The sequence below is a fragment of the Thamnophis elegans genome, chromosome 2 (genome assembly GCF_009769535.1).
Source record: "Thamnophis elegans isolate rThaEle1 chromosome 2, rThaEle1.pri, whole genome shotgun sequence".
Classification (NCBI taxonomy): Eukaryota; Metazoa; Chordata; class Lepidosauria; order Squamata; family Colubridae; genus Thamnophis; species Thamnophis elegans.
This window is the reverse complement of record NC_045542.1, coordinates 86,787,254-86,801,583: the sequence shown is the minus strand read 5'-3', so window position 1 is coordinate 86,801,583 and position 14,330 is coordinate 86,787,254. Positions and strand designations below refer to the sequence as shown.

The 14,330-nt window shown below is 38.3% G+C and overlaps 1 long non-coding RNA gene across 1 annotated transcript in view; it reads left to right on the top strand.

Moving 5' to 3' along the window:
- Positions 1-9,615, top strand: part of LOC116502715 — a 31,440-nt gene extending 21,825 nt beyond the window's left edge. Inside the window, exons 2-3 of the long non-coding RNA XR_004254582.1 lie at positions 1,259-1,407; positions 8,589-9,615. This is a non-coding gene — a long non-coding RNA (uncharacterized LOC116502715). The remainder of the gene's footprint in view (positions 1-1,258; positions 1,408-8,588) is intronic.
- Positions 9,616-14,330: the final 4,715 nt, after the last annotated feature.

The following is a 14,330-nucleotide window of genomic DNA, read 5'->3' as shown; positions in this document are numbered from 1 at the left end:
CCATAGAGTAGGGGTGTCAAACTCAAGGCTCGTGGGCTGGATCTGACCTGTGGGGTACTTAGATCTGTCCCACAGGGCCACCCTGGAAACAGTGCCTCTGCCAGTTAAAATGGAGCTCATGAGGGCTGCACGCGACCTTCCTGAGCTGCGTTTTCACTGGCAGAGGGTTGCAGGAGGCTGTCCCAGCTAAAAACGGATATCAGGAACACAGTCTTAGCATTAGTCTAGCCCCCAACGTATTCCCAGATGAATATTACAAACCATTGAGCATAATTAATACAAAGATATATGGAAGGAGTTAAGAGACTAAAACTTTGATATTTTAAAAATTATAATTGGGACTTATTTTTCTCATTAAACACATGCTACTATGTCTAAAATCAGATTGCGTTTGTGATACAATTGCTTTGTGGTTGAAACTGGAGGTGCTCTTGTTGTTTCTTGTGGGAAACATCTTGTAATTGCATTTAGAACATTCAATGTGCAATTCATCATGGACTTTATTTTGCTTGATTGTTTTTGCAGGAACGTGGATTTTTAGCACTGTGACTACCACAGCTTTTTTTTAGATAAATAAATTTCTAGACCTTGTATAATGTTTTTTTTAAAAAAAAACAGCTTGCAGTGCAGTGTGCAGCTTAAAAACTGAGATATAAAATCAGAGTTAGAAGAAACCATTGAGGCTATCATGTCCAGCACCCTGTCTAGCCTATGCTTGATAACATACAACCAGGGGTGGGTTCCGGCAGAGACTACTGCCGGTTCGCTCAGGGACACGCTGCGTGTGTGCATGCGCAGTACAATTAAAATTACTCTGCGCATACGCAAAAGCAAAAAAACAAGATGGGAGAACCGGTTTGGGGGCGTGGCAGGCCTGGGTCGCTGCCGGTTCCAGCGACCCAGGCTTCCAAGCTATTACCGGTTCGGCCGAACCGATCCGAACTGGTTGGAACTCACCACTGCATGCAACCAAGTAGAATCTACCAACTTTTGGGGGGGTAACTCATTTCAATGTAAATGTCTCTTACTATTAGACGTTTTTCCTAGCATTCAACCAAAACCTGCCTTGTATTATTTAAAACAGTTTTAAATGAACATTCTGAAGATATAGATATCTTCTGAAGGTAGGCATTTGGCTAAAAATTGAGAGACCGCAAATTTTAGTCCTATCTTAGCCATGAAAAACAGCAGGGTAACTTTGGGCCATCTCAACAGGGGATTCTGCTCAACAAGAATCTTGTGCAAATGTTTGTTCCAGGGACCTTCCTTCAGGAAAAGAGCTGCCGAGGTGTTGTTCAACAATGGAAAGAGTGTGACTCAGCTGTACTCATGCCATTGATTCTGCTTGTGAAGCAGCCATGGAAACTTCCAGCCATGGAACAAATGAGTATTCAAGCTTATTGTAAGGTAAATTATATTTGACCCTTCTTTTCAATTGGCCTCCATGTATTTTTTTTTTTTGCCTGAATGATGACAAGAAAGTTGCCTTTAAATCAAGAATCTGAACAGTTTTTCCATCAACATATTACCTATATTGCACTGCAATATTATTGCAGTGAATGGCTCTTGGTTTTTGATGATTCTTCATCATTTTGGTATCAGAGAAATGTTATGTTGTGTGCAGAATGTTGATCTTCATATAGAGACTTGAAAAAGAATGACTTCCTCCAAAAAAAATTTCCAGGCAGCTTTGAACTGCTTGTATTTTGTTAAACAACAACAACAAAAAAAACCCTTTATCATTCCAATCTAAATTAACCAGCTATAGAACCTGAAGAGAAACAATCTCACTGAAATTAGGTCATAATCAATATAAACATAAAACAGAAACATAAAAGTACAGATACCATAGCCTTGTCTCCCCACCAGTTGTGCAGTGGTGGGTTGTGGGTGGTACGCCCCAGTATGGATGTACTGGTGCCTGCCCAGAGCACCAGGTACTGTTCCCGGAGGTTCTGCCCACCCGCCTGTGCTCCTTACCTGCCTCTAAAGTCTTTGGCGCTTCCACGCACGGCACGTACAGCACCTGCATGACAGTCTGCCAAGCAGCTGGAGCGTTGCGGAGATTCGCGGAGGCGTCACTGGTGGGTTAGACATATTTGCGCACTATGCCCGTGTACCACACATGCACTGCACACATTCATGTGGACGACACCAGGCCCGTTCCTACCATACGGGTTGGAATGGGATCCGGAACCCACCACTGCAGTTGTGTATTCACAGTCAATATGGTCAATCTTTACAATAGATCTCATACAGAAGCTATATAAAAAGCAAAGTTTCTTCTAAAGATGTTCATTAAGTCAAACATAGTTTAATAACCAGACTAGATCATTAATAGCAAACTGTAGCAAGCTGTAGCAGTTTAACTGTCCAAAGTCAAAGAACAAAGAAAGGTTAAGAACAAGTTGCAGGCAGGACCAAAGATATAATTATAAGCCAAAAGCTAGATAAGCCTTGCTAGGCATGCAAAGTCAACCAGTATTCAAAATGGCAATCCTGGATAGCCCAAGTAGATTCATGGTCTGTAATTGCTTTATTAATGAGACTGCCACTTGTTCAATGGGTCACCATTTAGTCCAAATACATTTAATCAAATGGATTTACAATGTCAGTGAGAAACCCACCTCCAGAAACAACTGAGCTTCTAGCAACTCCAGTCAGTCTAGTAAAAGTGACATTTGATATTTGGATATCAGCATTCACCTGGAGAATAAAAGATTCCCCATCCCTAATTTAAAATGAACTCAAATCCCTATTCAGCCTTGGCTTCATTGGGTAGTCTGGCATATTGCTGCCTTTTTACCTTACCAACACACTAGATCAGGGGTGTCAAACTCTCACCGTCACGTCATCGTCACATGATGTATCAGGACTTTTCCCCCCCTTCGTTAAACCGAGTGGGAGAGGGGCCAGCATGTGTTTGACACCCCTGCACTAAATGATCATAGAATTTGTTTGATTCTACTTACTGTTAAGTCAACCATTTAGGTTTTTTCAACAAAGCATGGTTATGAATCAGAGTAAATCTAGCTAGTAATTTATGGGAGCAGATATACTGGAAAGAGCTTTGAACTTGATATGCAAAAGAAAACTTCACTGATATCCATGGGATTATTTCAAAGCAGCATAACATAGTCTAAAGACAATGTGATAAACTGACGTTAAAAATGGATTAGGGAGATACTAATTTAAATGTAGTATGACATGAAACTCATTGGGTGACTTTCAGCTAGTCCTTATCCTAATCAATGTCATTGTTACTATCTTGTGTTATCATTAAGAAAAAGTAGGATTCAAATGTTAAACTTATGTGTTGTCCCCTTATTTCTATAAACATTCTCAGGACAAAACCAAAATGGGCCACTCGGAATTTCTACTGCAGCTATAATCAAAATTCCAGAACCCATTGTGCTTAGTTCTCTCAGCTTTCAAACTTTTTCCAGCAATAAGAAAAAAAATAAATATTTACTCAAGAATTACTCACACATGTAGTTTCCCAGGTGGAAAACATAGTTTCTCAGAACTGAGCATAATGTGCAATACTGCTGAACCCATGTCACTTCTTGACATATACAAATTACAACAATGATTCCCAAAGGGAAGGGATGAGATTGAGCTGATAGCTTCTGAGTCAAAATTTAGCTGGTTTTAGAATTAAGAGTGTTCAAGGTTCTTTTTTAAAAATAGCTTAATGTGAAACATCCTTTGTTCAGGAAATAAATTCAAGAAATAGTGGCCACATTAAAAAAAAAATGCAAATGGGAACAAACTGCAAAGGAAAGCCTAGAAGAGACTGAAATCTTTGATTTGTAGTAAATGGGAAGAAATTGTTTCTAAAATTACTAAACTGAGCTCTGATGACATTTCTAAGAAAAGGACCTCTATAAAAATGGATATACGGTATTTTAATAAACTTAGTAGGCCTCTATTAGACACTAGTTTAAACAAGCATGTTTTAGCAAAGTCTTCCACAATTAACTCAAATATTTAAAATAAAGGGAAAAAGAGCTTTTAAGACTTCAAGAGTCTTTTGAAATGGCCATGTACTAACCTTGCAGTTTAACATCTGTTTATGTGAATTATCCATGTTGTACACAATTTATCCATGTTGTACACAAAACCTCATGATAAATAACATCAAACAAATAAACTGCATTAATGGAATAAATCAGAAATCTCTGCTTAAATCAAGATTTGAATTACATTTTCCTGAGACATACAAATCAGTTTCAGAAATTCATGAAATAGAGGCAGAGGAATCTCTGAAATGCTCCGGGAATATCTCCTTGGCAGTTCAAAACTATCTTGTACTCTGAAATAAGAAAAACATATATACAGTGCAGGACTGATTTTTTCCCCCTAAAATTAGCCTTGCCCTCAGTATTTGGTGCTTATTTACCTCATCATCATCCAAAATAGTTTTGAGGCTGGGTGAAAGGTGAAATGAATAAATAGAATTATTAGACTTTTAAATGGCTTTAAAAATCATTTGGTGAAGACCTGCCCTCCAAGACCAGGAGTCTTTGAACTCCACACAAAAATCATTCAAGTCCATGATTTGATTCCAAAATAAAAACAAAGGATCAGAAAGTATTCTGAAAGGCCTGAGGGCTTCCTTGAGGTGTTTTAGTTCTTTTTCTTTCCCATCTTTGCTGGTAAGGTCATTCTTAGCACTCTAGTTGACTCACTATTTCATGGTTTTTAATTCTGAAAGACCTAGACAAATGTTCAGCTGAAATTCACAAAGAGTTAATAAGCTGCGAAGATGAGTTTTTATAATCAATTTATTTTATTCTGATGAGCTATAAATATACCAACACTAAACATATAATGTTTCAGCAGAGGAATCAGAATGAGATGAGATGTCAAAAGCATCTCTTTAAGTGCCGAGATGGAAGGCGTCATAAGCTTCCATAAACTTATCTCATTGCTCTTAATGAGATGTTACAAATCCCACCCTCCAGTCATCCTACTTTCTCCATTAATAAATTATCAGGCTTTAACTGAGCTAACATCTGTTAACCAGATTCCATTGAGGTAGCCATCAAGGGCTCTGAATACACTTTTTGTCTTATACCAATAATGCCCATCAGAAGGCCCTGAGAGCACAATTTACTGGCATTTATAACAACCTGATTTAATTGAAATAATCTCCCCCTCTGCACAATTCATCAAGCACATATTGATACACATGAAGGAAAAAGTAAAACTGGCCTGCTTGATCTTCAGTAATGATGGTGATGAAATTGTTCCTGTGAATATCTAAATACAGTACATACAAAATTGGATTTAGTCAATCCATTTTATAGCACTTCCAGTTTCAAACAGAAATAAAAATAAACGTACATCCCACAACAGGAGCTTTAGACTTATATTTTTAAAGTGATTAACACTGAATTAAATAGAAAGATAATATTTCATAGAAACATAAAGTTCAAAGGCAAAAGCTAATAGGTTTGCCAGATATCCACATTGTAACACACATGAGCACTAGTTTATTTTTTTTTCATTACCATATTTTTATTTCATTTTCATTTTCATTTTATACAATCACTTATATACTGTGCGTAACAAAAAAACAAAAAAAAGGGAAAAAAAATCCACCATAAAAAAACCAACATAACACTTCAATCCCCCATACACCCTTTCTTCTCCCCCTCCAACTTTCATTTCTCCCCTCCAACATTCCCCTCTTCTACTTCCCTTCCCCCTCAGACATCTCCCCCTCCCCCCATCTCACCCTCCTTACATTCCCCTCTCACTCCCTCTTTACTTCTCCCTCTTCTTTCCCTCTACTCCTCACTTTGGTGTATCCCTACAATTAATCTATTCAGTTTATTTTTTAGAAAATGAAAAAAGAAAAGAAAAGCGAGCAACAGTATACAAGTGCATTCTTATTGTTCTAAGAATTGAAACTGTATTTCCACCCTCCCACCTCCCCCCTATAATCCCCCCTCCCTAACCCCCTTACGGCTTCCCAGGTCCCATACCCGGCATAGTTCTTTAACAAGCACTGGAGTGTAATAAGACCAACTAACTTTAAAATTAAAAGAAAAAAAATAGAAAGAAAAAGACACACAAAAAAAAGAAAAACAAGAAAGATCAATAAACCCGCTACATTAACACAGCTTCCCATCCTCTGTAAATCTTAAACAATGTGCCTCATTCCAAATTTCGGTTCTTTTATTACTTGCAGGGTTTCAAACTCTATTAGAGCCAGGTAAGTTAATCAATTGGGGTTCTCCAACTAAAGGTCTCATTGCTTTATCTATCTATTCGGACCTTTAATTTATCTCTTTTTTATCCAAATATCCAAACCTTTCTATAAAACCATTAAACTCAAGTACTTCTTTCATTTTTCATTTCCAACACCTCCCATTCTGTCCTTACCCACATCCACGTGTAAATTTTTTACCTTCCACCCTGCCTTTACCCATGTCCACATATATATTTTATCCGTGTCCATTGCTCCTCACATATTTACTCCACCTTCCTGGAGACTCTCTGACTAATCTTTCTTAACCTTATATTGAAATAGCAATTCATACAAACATCAGCTTGCATTCTAGCCCCAAGTAGTCTAGTTAAGCTTTCGCTACCCTTCCATCTCCCACGCAGCTCCCAACTCCGTTCGTCCCAAACCACAACTCAAGAAGATCGCGATCTCCGCTCTCCTCGCCTAGGAAAATAATTCATGCGCAATTTGAGTTAGAGTTCAAACAAATCTTATATACAATATATGTCCACAATCAGCAGCGCTTCCTTCAGCCTCCATATCTCATCATCGATGTACAACTTTTCCATTTTATACCAGGCAGAAATCATGAAGTTTTAAAAGCATCGCTAAGTCTTTATTCTTTACTCTTCTGCCCTTCCGGAAGAGGAAAGCAACACCCTCCGCCTTGTGGCCACGTGTCCCGCTGCTTGTCTTCTCCTTCTCCTTGTGTCTCTCCAGGTCCGGATGAATCAGGAAGTCCCGCCTTCAGAGTCTTGTAATAAAATTCTCGGGCTTCACAGACAGAGTTAAAGCGATGTTTTTGATTCTCAAATGTAACTGTAATGCCAGCCGGGACTTCCCATTTGTATGGAATCTGAGAATTTCTGAGTTCTTCAGTTAAGAAAATGTAGTCTCTCCTTGCTCTTAATATTTGAGATGGTATTTCTTTAAAAACAATCAAGTCCTGTCCATCAATTCTCAGCCTCTTGTTGTAAAGCCTCTGTATTATCACATTTCTGGATTCCCTTGTGGTGAAATATATAATTATGTCCCTCGGAAGCTGTCGCTGTTTTGCTACCCACGAATTCTGGCGGTAAATTTTTTGGATCTGCCAATCAAAGTTAAGTCCCGGACTTCCCACCGAACGGCTAAGAGCCTCAAAGAAGATCTGTTTCAAATTCTCCTGTTCCTTTTCACGCAGTCCTCTAACTCTTATTGCAAACGCAGTCTTATTATAATTTATCATGACAAGTTGTTTTTGAGCATTTTCAATTTCCTGTTGTAACGTTTGGATTTTGGATGTCAAATTAGAGTTGGTTTCTTCCAAAAGTTCCAATTTATCCTCCGTTTCAGCAATATAATCTGTCATAACTGTCATTACTCCGATCATATCCTCCTTTGCTTGAGCAATTTTAGCATCAAATTGATCATATAAATCCAATATCAGTTGATTAATTTCCTGTCTGAAATTATTAAGCGTTTTGAGAAGAAATTCTTGTGTTAACAAATCTCCAGTGGAGGGCGTAGGAGGCAAGGGCAGCGACTTCATAGCAATTTTTTGAGATGTGTTATTAAGGAAGCGCTTCTGCTTAGATTTGGGAGCCATTCCAAAAAAATAAAAAATAAAAACAAGCAATCAAGCAAGCCAACAATCAAAGTCTCTGCTCCCCTCAGTTAATCTTTTAACAGTTAATACGGAGAAGCCTTCAGGAGAGTAGGGCTGACTAAGTACGTCACATCAAACACAAAAGCTATAAGATCGCCATCTTGTGACGCAGCTAGAAAAGGGAGCCTTTTACAAAATTGAAGCTGGTATTTTGGATAATAATAGAAGAAATTCCTCAGGAATGGTCCCCGCCCGGATTAATTTTTAAATAGCTTAGCTTTGTCCTGGGGGGGGGGGCAACCTGCCTAGGGCTGCAAAAAAGCAGCTGCGAAGAACTGGCTGGAGTAAAAGCTCAGCTAATGTTGAACCTCTTCTCCATTCACAGCGGAAAAAAAAGGCTGTGAATTACAAAGAGATCCTAACGACTGACCTTCTCCCTGCCCCTTTCTGCCAGAAAGGGGAGATATCTATAGATCTTATAAGATATACAGACCAGAACTCTGAGAGGAGCTCCGTTGAGCTCCCGTCGGCGACAGGCTCCTCCCCCAGAAACCTCCACACATGAGCACTAGTTTAAACAGATGAGATCAAGACTAATGTCTCTGCTACTTATCATGACTTTCTTTTAACTTCCCAAAATAATTCAGGAAAATACAGATTATCCCAATGAGTCAATTGATAAGAAAAGTATTTAAAGTGAAACATTCTGCCATCCAACAGACATATTCTATCCCTTAGCCATTTTCTACTTCATTATTTCAGAAAATGGCAGACCTGGCCCATTTCATTTTACAAGATACTTCTGGCATTCGAACAAGAACGATTATCCACAAATTTGATGAGCCAATCCAGAGGTAAATAATTTTACTTTAACATCATGTGTTTAAGTGTTATTTAATATGCATTCATGACAAACATGGGAACTTGATTTCTTTTTCTTTCAAAAGACTAAACTACCTACTTATTTTGCATATAGTTTTTTTTAGCAACAACATTATACATACTTTCTTTTGGAAATTCAATTTTGAAACTCATGTTTTTCATGCATGGAAATAAAAGTGCTTTGTATAATAAATCTCTAACCACCAATGTCATAAATCATTGCAAGCCAGTGCATTAAAATAGCTGTTTTCATTCCTGAAAATAAGCTTTTAGGCTCTTGTCCACTGTGACAATTTACTAAAGAGGATTTAGTAAACAAATGGTTGTAGGAGGAGAGTGAATTCCCCTCTGAAGAATTTTAAATGTATTATGACAAATGTTGTTCACATTTTGTTCTTGGATCTAATTATGGGTTCTGCCATTGCTTTGAGTATAAAACAGTAAACTTTTGTACCCTAGATAGCTTTTTCATCGAAGTTGAAGAAGATCCTCCACAAAACATTTCTTGGGTAAAATAAAAATAAGATTATAATTTTTTACAATCCATTGCAAGGATAGCTAGTCTTACTCTGTGTTTGAACTCCAGCTTTTACTTTTGTACACTTATGGACATGTCAGCTAGGCTAATTTGGGGTGAACTTCAGCAAAACCTGAAGAATACATATTGTCCTGCCATGGAATAAACAGAACCAGATTGATGGTTTAAGCAGTGTAAGCTATTTGACTTAATGGTTCAAGTTATCCAGAAAACCTACTCATAAACTCCACTTTTACTCCATTAAGTACAGACTTTGCTATATGAAGTTCATGAAATCTGGAGCTCAGTCATATTTGAAGAATCCCAAAGGTGCTTTTTTTTCAAGAGGCAACTGAACTTTGTTTTTCTTTGAAGACATTTTACTTCTCATCCAAGAAGCTTCTTCAGCTTTGATTGTATGATGGAGTGGAGGGATTTATATTCCTTGCAGACAGCTGCTTATTTGCATTCTTTCAGCGAGTTAAGGCCACCTGGAGGCTTATCTGTGTCCTCAGGGTCCCCTGAGTGGTGCAAATGGGTATGGAGCCTTCTTGGAACTGCTGAAAGGACTGTGTTGTAGACTGGAGATAGATGATGTTGTATCCCTTCCCCTCTGTTGAGAGAGGGCTGTTCAGTTTTAACATATGGAATGACAACATTGCTTCATTTATGTCCTCTTTGTGGTTTGTTATGGAGAAGTTCCCATAGTGTCTTTTTTTACATTTGATGAAGGCCCACTTGGGATAGCCACATATTCTGAGGGCTTCCTTGATGTGTTTTAGTTCTTTTTCTTTCCCATCTTTGCTGATAAGGCAGGCCTTCAGCTTGGTGGTATACAGTTCTGATGACTCCCATTTTGTGCTCCAGTGGGTGATGGGAATAAAAATGTAAATATTGATCAATGTGTGGAAGTTTTCTGTAAATTTCCATGTTAAGGCTTCTCTCTTCCTTAATGTGTATTGCACAGTCCAGGAAGGCTAGATGATTTTCCTTAACATGTTCCCGTGTGAATTTGATGTATCTGTCCAGGAGTTGATGTGTTTGGTGAAAACTTCTAGTTCTAGTTCCTGTGTTTTGATCTTGACCAAGTATTGTCCACATACCTATACTATCCTTACAATTTATATTGATACTGATTGTTTCCTGATTACTTATTTGTACCCTATGACTATCATTAAGTGTTGTACCTTATGATTCTTGATGAATGTATCTTGTCTTTGTATGTACAAAGAGAGCTTATGTACCAAAGACAAATTCTGTGTGTCCAAACACATTTGACCAATAAAAAAATTCTATTCTATTCTATTCCATTCAATTCCATTCTACCAGTGAGTGGGTGAAATTCCTGTGAAGGATTCTAGGGCTTTGGTTTCTACCTCTTCCATGTAGAGATTGGCCACAATGGGGGACAGAGGTGAACCCATGGCACAGTCGTGTTTTTGTCTGTAGAAACTTTCATTGCATTTAAAATAGGTAGTAGTCAAGCAGAGGTCCAGCATGGCATACATGTGGTCTGGGCTGAGTTTGGTTCTGTCACCTAAGGTGCTGTCTTGTAGCAGTTGTTTTTTCACTACCATGACAGCTTCAGGCTCTCATTAGTGTGAGGCAGGGGTGGGTTTCAACCGGTTCGCACCGGTCCCTGCGATCCGGTTGGTCGCCGAACCCGGAAGTAAGTAACTTCCGGGAACGGCGAAGCCCCCCCCTGTGCCCGCGCGCGCCCGCACACCCGCGCCCGCTCCTTACCTGGTTTTTACGAATTCTGCGCTTCCACGCATGCGCAGAATGCATACAGCGCCTGCGCGATCCTCCAGGAGCAGCTGGAGCATCGCGCAGACGCTAGTACGCATGCGAGGACGCCGCACACGTGCACGAGGACGCCGCCGGCCTCGTTCCAACCGAACCGGTTGGAACGGGGCGAGAAACCCACCCCTGGTGTGAGGATATCAAAACCAGATGATCATCAGGTCACTTTATCTAAAAAAAAACAAACCATAAAAGCAACGATGACATACCCACATTTGCTCTCTTGAGGCTCCATATTTATGTTCCACAAACTAGGAAAATAAATAGCATATATAGCATGCTGTAAACTGTGTTCCCAATTTCTTATAATTCAGTCAGACAGCACTTTTTTTCAGAAAAAGTGAAAGTGGGAACAGTTTACTTTCTTATTTCCTTTAATTGTTTCCTAACATAATTAGAGCAGAAAAAGAGATTGGGCACAGGAACATTTCAAGCACAGCCACCTTAAATTCCTAACAATGAAAGTAAAGGATATTCTACAGTAATATGAGCAGCAAAATGTGAAAAAAGGTTGGGAGGCAATCTATTCACGTTCTTTTCTTACTTGGCCTCCCTGAGTTGTAGAATGATGGTCCGGAGCTTTCTCTACAAAGCAGTCAAGAAAACTGATTGTTGAGACTAGGGAAGATGACCTTGGCAGACACATGCAGAAACAATTACATAGGCAAAAGGAGTTGAAGCATAGAAGTTCAGAGCTATGAGATAACGTTCAGAGGTGACTCAGGCAGATGTCTCCCAAATTAACTCCATTTTATGACCCTGTAAGAAAGAACTAAAATATATACACTTTTATTGACATTTGAAAGAATATATGATAAAGTGGGAATTTCGATTTTAAGAAACAGATGAAACAATGGGAAACTATGTAGTTGAAAAGATTGAAATTTACATTATGTTATAAACTTAAAGAAAATTCTTATATGATAATGTACGATTGGTATATAGCAATAGCACTTAGACTTGTATGCCATTCCATAGTGCTTTACAGCCCTCTCTAAGTGGTTTACAAATGTCAACATATTGCCCTCAATGATCTGTTACCAGATTATCTAGAACTGGGGAGGCAAACTCAAGGCCCGCAGGCCGGATCTGGTCCATGGGGTGCTTAAATCTGGCCCATGGGGCTGGCCTGGAAAGAGCAAAGGACTGAGCCGCGGTGCCTCTTGCAGCCAAAACGGTGCGGGAGGGTCACGTGTGCCTCCCCCCACTCCATTTTGGCCAGCAAAGTTTGCAGAAAGCTATCCAGGCCAAAAATGGGGTACGGCACCCCGCACATACATGGGTCCCCATCCCCCATTTTGGCCAGCAGAATGCTATAGGAGGTGTTCATCCCATCTCTCCTGCCCAGCCAGCTCCCAGAGGGGGAACCACAATGCTGATCCAGCCCTCAAAGAAATCCAGTTTGACACCCCTGATCTAGAATCTATAAAGGTACTTCAAATTTATGAAGAAAAATATGTACAAGAAGGGATATTTTATCATGTTTGTGGATGTGTAAAACTAGAAAATTTGGATTCAAATGGACACACTGATTCAGAGTATTTTAAAAATTAATATACCATTGAGACCAAAGATTTTTCTTCAAGGATTGGTGAAGAAACAGTTAGGAAAAAAGTCATGGAACTTGGTTTTTGTACATGAAAACTGCAGCAAGATTATTGTATGCATAAAGATGGAAAGATTTGATTGAATGGTTGATGAAGCACTGTAAATATGACTGACCAAAGCAAAGAACATTACAGAATATTGTAAAGGTAAAGGCTCCCAGAAACTAAGCTTGTTTTCTGGTGAATTAATAGGACCCATATTATTTTCTTGGCAGCAATATGGAAACAGAAATTCATTAGCCTTGCTCTGGCATCTTTTTTGACTTCCCAATCTGGCCTAGAACTATGAACTTTTCAGATGGGTCTTTTATTTAAGAACATGTCCAATGCAACTTAGCTTTTCAAGTTTAGCTAGCTGCTGCCATCTGCTGTGACAGCGAGTAGTTTTATAATGCTATAATAAAATGCTGTCTGGATTCCCCAGTTTAACTCCAGTTCTTATAGAAAAGCAGTATTACAATCTCATGAAATAATCATAGTCTGAAATCAATTTGTATTGGGAACTGGCTGTCCTAGATAATGAAACGTATCTATGAACTGTCTACTCAAGAATAATCTCTGTATATTTTATTTTTAATATTCAGAAGGTGAGCTTCTCAGCTTAAGAGAGTACAGTTAGGTGCTAAGGGAACATAGTTATCTTTTGGAACAATAATTTATTCTTCCTCACAATCAGTTGATATACCTCAGATGTTCTGAACTGACCCCTTGCCAGAAATGTGAGATGATTGGAAATGGCCTGGAGTAATCACTCACTTTTGCTTTGAGCTTGACATTCTGCGGAAACTAGATTCTTATTATCTGCTCCATGTCTATCATCAGAAAGCTACTGTTCATCAAAATACATCAGTCATACATTGATTATTCACAATCAAATACCAATATAATATTCTAGGCATCTAAAAGACTCATGTCTTTTTCAACAGAATGTATGTATGAATGACTAATTTTACCTTTGCTTTACTTTTATGTTTTCCTTCCTTCCTTCCTTCCTTCGTTCTTTCTTTCTTTCTTTCTCTTTCCTTCCCTCCCTCCCTTCAACTCTGTTACTCTGGGTGGCCTTTTTAAAGAATTTGACTGCGCATATAATTGCATGTTTAGTCACCAATGGCTAAGACACCTTATGTACATATTCACCGAGCATCTGCTTGAGAATTTGAGACTTGGTCAAATCATACAAAGATGCTTTGCAAACTAGGGAAACAATATGCTGTGGTTGTTATCCTTCATAGATGATTTGTGTGTGGAATTTCAGTTAAAAGTGATTCCAAGCTTTTCTTTTTATTATTTGCTCACAAAAAACAACCTTCAAACATTAAAGGAAGAAGAGGCTTTTAAAAACAATTTAAACATAAAATGAGAGTGCTTACTAGAACAGTTATATATACAATGATAACAAATTTAACAAATTACAATTAAATCTTGACCATATGATTTTTTTTCTTTATATCTCTAACATTTTTCTGCCTTATTTTCTGCTATTTTCAGGTTTGTCTTGGTTTTTGTATTATTTTTATTTTTGGATGTTTATTAAAAATGAATATGTTACTGATAATAAATAAATATTTTTAAATAAAATAGTTTATCTAATACTGTTTTGTCTATTGTTATTTCTTGCTGTTTTTACTATGAATTTTTGTTGTCCGAATTTTGTGCCACCTCAATCTAAATTACTGTAATACCTATGATAGAAAT